Source organism: Ammospiza nelsoni, chromosome 20 (assembly GCF_027579445.1).
Source record: "Ammospiza nelsoni isolate bAmmNel1 chromosome 20, bAmmNel1.pri, whole genome shotgun sequence".
NCBI classification, from domain to species: domain Eukaryota; kingdom Metazoa; phylum Chordata; class Aves; order Passeriformes; family Passerellidae; genus Ammospiza; species Ammospiza nelsoni.
The window spans coordinates 566,557-575,136 of NC_080652.1; positions in this window are offsets into that span (position 1 = coordinate 566,557).

Consider the following 8,580-nt stretch of genomic DNA (forward strand, 5'->3'; position numbering starts at 1 on the left):
GTTTTCATCCCTGACAGGACCAGAGCACAGCAGCCTCTGGGCCTCCTTGCTGCACGATGGCAGTGAGGAGCCATGGACCAGAGGTTCAGTATGTATGGCTCAGTTTCCTGATAAACTGTGCTAAGAAAACCCTGCATCCCTCCTGCCAGATCTAAGACACTCCAAGAAATCTGTTGGCACATTGGGAACTCAGAATTGTTTGCATTTTGAACAATTGTCTTATGAGTGCTTTTGATTGTTTTTTTTCATTTTGTGTTGATTCAGTTGATCCTTCAGAGAAGCTTTCCTAATAATATAAAACACGGGGAATTGTGAAGACCCTGAGGAGGGCATTCCCTGGTCTAGGGAGACACAAGAAGCTTCCCTCAAAGAGCTGTTAGACCCCATTGGCTCCTTCCCCTGTTCCTATGTCTGTTCCTGCGTTCCTGAGCCACACCTTCCCTATTCCCTGATTGGCCCCCTTATCTTTGTACTGCCCCGAGATCAGGGTCAGCCCCCAGGCCCCTGTGAAGACAAAGTGAGACCCTCTGTGTGTGGGTGTTGGGACCTGAACATCTCCCTGCACGGCTGAATAAAACATCTGTGGAGATTTTGCAAAGGTCCTTTTTGCTTCTTTACCCTGGACTATGCTAGCAGCAATTCAGACTGCTACAGAGGAGAAGCTGCAGTACTGGCACCAAGATTTTGGCAACTTGACCATAGGCACAGAGGGTGTGCAGGATGCTGCTCTATCAATTCCTTAACCAGCCATCTCTGGTGCTGGCATATTCCCTCCAGCTTCTGGTGCAGCCAGGGCCACCTTTGGTCCAGTAGATGACATTGTTATTTGAAAAATTCGGCCCACACCTTGGGCAGGAGGCCATCCACAGGCTCTGGTCCTGCAGCCCCTGCTCAGCTGGGGACAGTGTTCCCTGTGGGGAAGATGGAGCAGCCATCACAGGGTCTGGGGGGCTGCTTTCAGCAAGGTGGCCAGGCTGTCTCCCTGCTGGACTCTAGCAATTGTTTGGGGGAGCTGATGGCAAATTGTATGTAGTCCTGTTCATCAGACTCAGAAAACCTGACAGCTTCTATCATTCTTCTGCAGAGTGGGCACGCTGGATTTCTCTTTGCCCACTGCAGGATGCAGCCCAGGCAGAACTGGTGGTGACAGGGCAGAGAAAAATTCACATCCTTCTTAGTGCCCTGGCAGATGGGGCAGCTCCATTCTGTCCCCATGGCCATGTCTGTCTGTCCCAGCAGGAGGGAAGAGCTGAGGATCATGAGCTGCTTTCATCAGCAATCTTGCTTGGCCAGAGCCCAAGCTCCAGCCAGAGTGGTCTGGGCTCTGTCAGTGCCCAAATAGAAGCAGAAAGGGATGTATCACAATCCATTCCTTGGTGAAGGAGGTCCATGGCAGCCTCAAGAGGCACCTCAGACACTCACCAGTCAAGGCAGTAACATATGGACAGGACACAGATGGCAGTTCATGGCTGGGAGAGCATTTGTAGACAGATCCAAGGACAAATTTCCCAAGAACTCTCCACAGCTCTGGGATGTGCCCATCAGCTCTGTCAGAAGCTTCAGCAGAACAACCAAAGTCCTAAAAAGCAGCTTCCAGACACTTTTCCTACCATCCTGCCTGAGTAGCCGGGTTGCTTGCTGCAAAACACTCTTTTTCTCCTCTTCCCCAATGCCCTGTGGACACTTGCAGCCAAAATAAAAAGCTCCTGGCCCTCTGTGTGATGTGATAATACAGTTTTTATATTTCCATGCTGGGATGAAAGCAAGCTGTGCTGTGGGTCAGGAGACGCCAGGACCCACTTGGCCTTCCTGCAGGCTGAGGTGGTGCCAGCAGACATCCTGCTGCTTTTTTGGGGAATGTGTGAGGGGAGTGGAGGGGGTGACAGAGAGGCCGAGATCACAGAGTGGAAACTCAGCTCCAGAGAGGCAGTGCAGACTCTCCCTGCTGAATGCCTGCTGGGGCTGGCAAAGAAGGAAAATGCCCCAATAGCAGCCTGGTGGCACTGTGTCTCAGGGACAGGTACAGGGAGGTGACAACAAACAGTAGCATGGCCTGGTCTCACAGCTTCTAGGAAGCAGTGACAGAGGGGCCTCATGTGCCAGAGATTTCAGAAAGGCTGTCTTCTTAAATGGCCACTCTGAAACCCCTCTCTTTGCCTGTTGGGTTTGTGAATGCTTTTAACAGCCACAGCATCCTGGGGCAATGCGTTCCCTGATTTCATTAAGCACTCCTTGAAAAGCACCTCCCATTGTTCAACTGAGCTGCCAGCCTGGTCATTTCAGAGGGTGCTGCCTTGGTGGAGAGAAAAATCAATCTTCTGCCTTTCAGGGAGCTGAAGGAGAAGGGACTCTTCACCATCAGACACCTGGCTGGGTCCCATTCAGAGGTCCTGCTTTGTCGACTTCGTGAGGATTGCTTGGCAGTTACCAGCGAGGTGAGAACATTGTTCTGAATTTGTCCCATATACTTCATACACGGTGTGTAGAGTTGGTATGTGCTTGTTCATCTCCATGTGTGCTCAGGGTCTGCCTTCATTTCTGGTTTTAGACCTGAGATTTCTAGTGTGGGTACATGCAGATGTATTTACTGGCAGGTCGGGTATCTGACACTCATCTTCGAGTGTGATGCCTTTATAATGCAATGTGCAAATGCAGAAACTGAGACACTAATTATGTTGTTTGCCAGAGTCTCAGTCTCTGCCCAAGCTGTAATTCAACACTGCAAATTATTCTGTAGACTGAGCCTGTGTTTTCTGTTTCCTGCTGAGTGCTTCAACTGCTGGTGTTGCTTTTTTGAACAGGAGCGCCTGACTCTTTTATCTTTATGACTTGTGCATTTATGATTTGAAAGCAGCTCTTAATTCAATTTTCTAGTAAAAGGGCCTAAAATCAAAGGTGTGGACATTTTAGAAGTGTTAAGTAGAACACTTAATGAAATTTTTATTTTAGGCCTGCAGTGAGCAGGTCTGAGGCCAGAAATTGGTGCCAGAGTAAGTGCCTTTCTGTGCTTGTACTCTCCTGTTCTTCTTGTACTTTTATGTTCCTCTGGACACAGTGGGTTGTGTTGTCATTTCCTGGGACTTCTGTTGAAGGCAACTGGTTTTCTTTTCAAGGTGATTCCTATGTTTCCCCTCATGACTTCCCCAGGTGACCAACCTCCGGTCCAAGGTGGCCTACTCTGCCATTGTCACTCTGGGAGAGCTCTTTGTGACCTTGAAGAAGGACATGGACTCTGAGGTGGATGAGGTTGCTCGGATCCTTCTCCAGATGGTGTCCAGCTCCCCAGAACTGGTTCAGAAAGCAGCCAGTCAGGCCCTGGGGATCATGGTGGAGCATGTGACTCCTGCACGAGCAATGACTGCTCTCATGGACACGGGAGTCAAGTAGGTTCTTCTTTTTTTAGTGATATTCTTCACCTTCGTGTGTGTGGGAGGGAGAAGGGATGAGACAGAGAATGGGAATGGTTGGAGGGAAGGGTCCTGTATCCTGTATCCTCTGTGAACTCAGTGACTTGATTCTCCAACCAACCTCACTTCGTTCCTCTTGTCACCTATTTCTGCCCTCCTGCAGCCCATTAGTTCTCAGAATCACAGAAGTGTAGAATATGGGGAGTTGGAAAGGGCCCATCAGGACCATCGTGTTCAGCTCCTGGCCTTGCCCAGAACAGCCCAAGGGTCACACCAAGTGCCTGAGATTGTTGTCCAAATGCTCCTTCAACCCTGTCAGGCTTGGTGCTGTGACCACTGCCCTGGGGAGCCTGTTCCAGTGCCCAGCCACCCTCTGGGTGAAAAACCCTTTTTCCTGATATCCAAACTAAAGCTCCTCTGACTCAGCTTCCTGCTGCTTCCTGGAGTTCTCCCAGTCTTTCAGATTTTCCTAGATGTGGTGACTGATGGGGAAGGGAAAGTGCCTGCAAAGGCCAAGGTGCTTTTGTGGGCAGAGTGACAATTGCAATTGCAGCTGTGAGCAGTGTTTGGTATTTCACAGCTCTAACCACAGAGGCCCTGGGAAAACCATGTCTCCTCATGATGCCATTAACTTGAGAAATGAGGAGGGTCCTTGCTGGGGCGTGGAGCACATGGGGGACAATCTGCTGGGTGTGGCACAGCCTGCACAGCAGGTGCAGCTCCTGCCAAAGGAGTCTTGTATGACTGTCCTAGCCTTAGAGCTCTACTTTCTATTCAAACTGATGTATCATGTTAGCCTTGAGATGATGAATCACTTTACAGGCACCTTCACAGGCTGACTGCCATGGGACAGTTGAAGCAAATGCTGCGTTAAATGTTGGTGCTGGGCCTGATAGTTCCCAAGAGACACTCTCTAGAACAGGACAACCTAGCTAAACTGCCTGGCAGCCTTTCCTCAGCTTTGGAATAGGGTAAAACATTCAGATGCGTCCATTGCCAAGCCCCACAGAAGAAACAGGCTGCATTGCTGGATATTCTGCAACTTCACGGCCCACAATGTGTTTTCCCTGCATTTGTTGTTTTCCAAAGGTCTGCAGATTTGGTCATAAATGGGTGGAAAGAGCCTCAATCCTGCTGCAGCTCTGTGTACTGAGTGCTCTCTGATGGGTCAGAATGAATTGTCCTTAATCTCTATGTAATTAATTCATATGTAATATATTTCTTTAATCTTCCTCCGAGTAAATACTTTGAAAGAAACTGAGTATCAGACAGTGCAGGGAGACTGAATTCCTCCCTCTTCCGTGCAGGCAGGCCTAGTGTGCAATGCTACCTTTGTGTTTAGCTGAGGACAGAGCCTTGTGCAGGTGTCTGAAGGCGCAGGGAGAGCCCAGGCTCCTTCCCCCAGCAAGGGCAGGGAGCAGCTCTGGCCAAGGCCGGCGCTGCCGCTGCTCCTTGTCCCTGTGCCCAGGGTTTGCTCTCTCCTCCCCAGCAGCCGCCCCGCCCCGGTGCGCGAGTGTGCGGCCCAACTCCTCCTGTCCCTGGTGGAGAGAATTGGAGTCACCCAGCTCGCAGGCACCCCCAGGGCTGAGAGGCTGCCACATGTGGCAGGGAAGCTTGCTCAGGACTGTCACAAGGACAAAAGGCAATGATCTTCATTTCACCTTCCAAAACAGGAAAACCATTTTGTGTCTGGCTATAAAGATGAAACCACACAAGAATGGAAACTAAAGGGAATATGAAGTTACCTCACAGTGTGAATAAGGGTCATAGAATCATGGAATATGTTGAGTTGGAAGGGACCCATCAGGGTCATCGAGTCCATCTCCCTGCCATGTGCAGTGACCCCAAGAGTCACTCCATGTGCTTGAGAGCATTGTCCAAACTCTTCTTGAGCTCTGTCAGCCTTGGCACTGTGACCACTGCTCTGGGCTGCCTGGGCAAATGGCTGTACTGGGTAATCTGAGGTTGGCCAGCAAAAAGGAGCATTGCCATCTTTTTCCTGTGGCTTGAAGGATTCTTTACTGAGATCAAAAGAGCTCAGATCAGCCAGTCCAACAGTTTTGTTTGGCCTTAGGTGCACAACACAAAGCCAAAGTGTTGGCTAATGTTCATCACTGCAGGATCCCAAATGTCTATTTCTCATTAACTTCAGACTATCCTAGAAATATGTCAGGGGTCTTTAGCCAACATATTCAGTCTTTTTTAACCTGTTCTGCAGATTTCTAGAATGCTGTTATCTGTGGCTCAGTGAGCTCCACATTTCTTCTTGAAGAAAACTCTGGTTTCCTAGTGGCAAAATCAACCAAAATCCCCTTCCTTGGATGATGAAATTCCCATGAATAGCTGCCAAGAACACCAGATCAACTAGCTGCCCGTGTGCATACACATAGTATAGAATATTCAAGAGGAGTACAAGAGGGTGCATGAGGTGTTTTGTCCTGGCTTCCCTGCCAGTTAAAGAAAGGCAAATTATTGTGCAATGGCAGCAGGACACTGCTAATAGGTTCTGACAACAAAGCAGACGTGTTTTGCTTGCTCCCTGGGATCCTTTGATGCCACAGAAGCACACCCCCAGTTTCAGAGTGAAATGACATTTTTTCTGTTGCCCCACATTCTCCTCTTGCCTCTTGTGTAAATCTCCCTCTTTGCGAGTAGGTAATGCCTTCTTGTGCAAGGATTGCACCTCATGAGTTTAAGGTATCAGCCTCTTCTGTTAACTTCCTTCCTTCCTTCCTTCCTTCCTTCCTTCCTTCCTTCCTTCCTTCCTTCCTTCCTTCCTTCCTTCCTTCCTTCCTTCCTTCCTTCCTTCCTTCCTTCCTTCCTTCCTTCCTTCCTTCCTTCCTTCCTTCCTTCCTTCCTTCCTTCCTTCCTTCCTTCCTTCCTTCCTTCCTTCCTTCCTTCCTTCCTTCCTTCCTTCCTTCCTTCCTTCCTTCCTTCCTTCCTTCCTTCCTTCCTTCCTTCCTTCCTTCCTTCCTTCCTTCCTTCCTTCCTTCCTTCCTTCCTTCCTTCCTTCCTTCCTTCCTTCCTTCCTTCCTTCCTTCCTTCCTTCCTTCCTTCCTTCCTTCCTTCCTTCCTTCCTTCCTTCCTTCCTTCCTTCCTTCCTTCCTTCCCTCCCTCCCTCCCTCCCTCCCTCCCTCCCTCCCTCCCTCCCTCCCTCCCTCCCTCCCTCCCTCCCGGAGCTGAGGATGGAGACCAGGGAGGACAAATCCCCACTGCAGAACATTGTGGAAGAGACTGTTCTGAGAGGCTTGACAGTGCAGGAATTCAATGGGGACAAAAAGCCCCAGAGATCCCACATGAAGAGGGGCTGCAAACCCAGCCCAGGAAGCCGTGAGGAGGAAAGACCCACCCTGTGCTGGGAAAGCAGCCGGAGATCCAGATGCAGCTTGGAGCCAGTGGTTCCTGAGCACCTTCATGGCAGGGAGAAGCCCTACAAGTGCTTGGAATGTGGGAAGAGCTTCAGGCAGTGCTCCAGCCTCCTCACCCACCTTTGCATGCACCTGCTTGGGACCCCCTTTGAGCAGGGGCAGATTTAAGCCAGAATATTGTGAGTCCCAGAGCCAGCCTGGTGAGTGCACCCAGCACATCCCCCACTGACCCGGAGCTGCTGCAAGTCCAGAACAGCCAGAGCAGGGCTGAGCTGGGGGAGCAAGGGGCTGGGGGGATCCGCAGCAATAGGGGTTATTTGTGGGGCTGGGATGGGAGCTGTCCTCCTGCTCCTCACCATCCTGTGCTTCCCAGAGCCCAGTCACTCCCAGTATGATCCCTGTTGCCCTCAGCATGGCTCCAGTTGCTCCCTGTTGCTCCCAGTGTGATACCAGTGGCCTCCAGTATAGTCCCAGTCACTCCCTGTATGATCCCAGTCTCTTCCACCAGGGTTCCAGTCATGCCCAATTGCCCTCAGTGTAGACTCAGTCACTCCCACTTGCTCCCAGTTGTCCCCAGCATGGTCCCTGTTGTTCCCAGTGTGGTCTTTGCCACTCCCAATAGGGTTACAGACACTCCCAGTATATCCCAGTTGCCCTCAGCATGCTTGGAGTCATTCCCAGTCACTCCCAGTATGATCTCCATATGATCCCAGGAGAGCCCAGTCACTTCCAGTAGGAGCTCATGGAGCAAAGCTCATGGAACGCCTGGAGACCCAGCCAGAGGAGGATCCCTCCAAGTTCTCTGGCTGCAGGAAGAGCCCCAAGGAACAGAGGTCCCACCAGAGCCACCACCCCAAGTAGGAGGTGGTGACAGCTCTGCAGCCTGGGGTCCGGGACCACCAGGGGGGCCTCCAGATGGACACCCCAGCAAGTGGCTCACACAGCCCCTCCTCCTGTGCCCAAGACCCCACTCTTGGCATCCCTCATCCCTCCTTGCAGTCCCCTCTCCAACATCTGCAGGCCTCTGGGAAGAGCCCAAAGGGATGGAAGTGCCTAAAGTGGTGATGAAGTGCCTGAGCTGCTCCCAGCTGTGGCTGTTGCTGTCCATAGACCTCCCCTGGTCAGTGCCATGGGGGGCAGGGAAGGGGTTTAGGGGATCCTGGAAGGGGCTTTTGGTGGCTCTTGGGGGCATTTCTGGTGCTGGGAGGGTGTAGGGGGCTTTTGAGGGGCCTGTGGGGGAGTTTTGGGAGTTCTGGAAGGGCTGTGCAGCTTGGAGAGAATTTGGGTGGGTCTTTGGAAGGGTGGAAAAGAGTTTTGATGGATCTTGAGGCCATTTCTGTTGCATGGAGTAGTTTGGGGAGTGAGCAGAGATCTGTGGGGTGGTTGGAGGGGGTTTTAGGCAGTCATGACCCCCCAGACCCCCCCAGAGCTGCCACCAGACCCTGCCCACAAGGTGCTGCTGGGGGACAGCCATGTAGGGGTTTGTCTTCCTGGCACCCTGGGAGTGAGGGGGGATCCCCCTGGGCCATGTGTGACCCTCCCATCCTGGTGTCACCCCCTTGTCCCTCCCCACAGGGCTCCTGCCCCAGCTCCTGCTCCCCCAGGAGGGAATCTGGGGAGGGAGCACAGGGATGACCCCGGCCCAGCCCCTTTGTTCAGTGCCAAGCTGAGCCTGGAGCCGCAGGAGGAAGAGGCTGATGGGAAGCAGATCCTGCCGCTGGGACAGTGCTTGGGGTCAGGGCAAGGTCCTGCCCTGCACACCTGGCTCACGTGTGACCCTGCCCCGGGACATTCCCATCCCCACG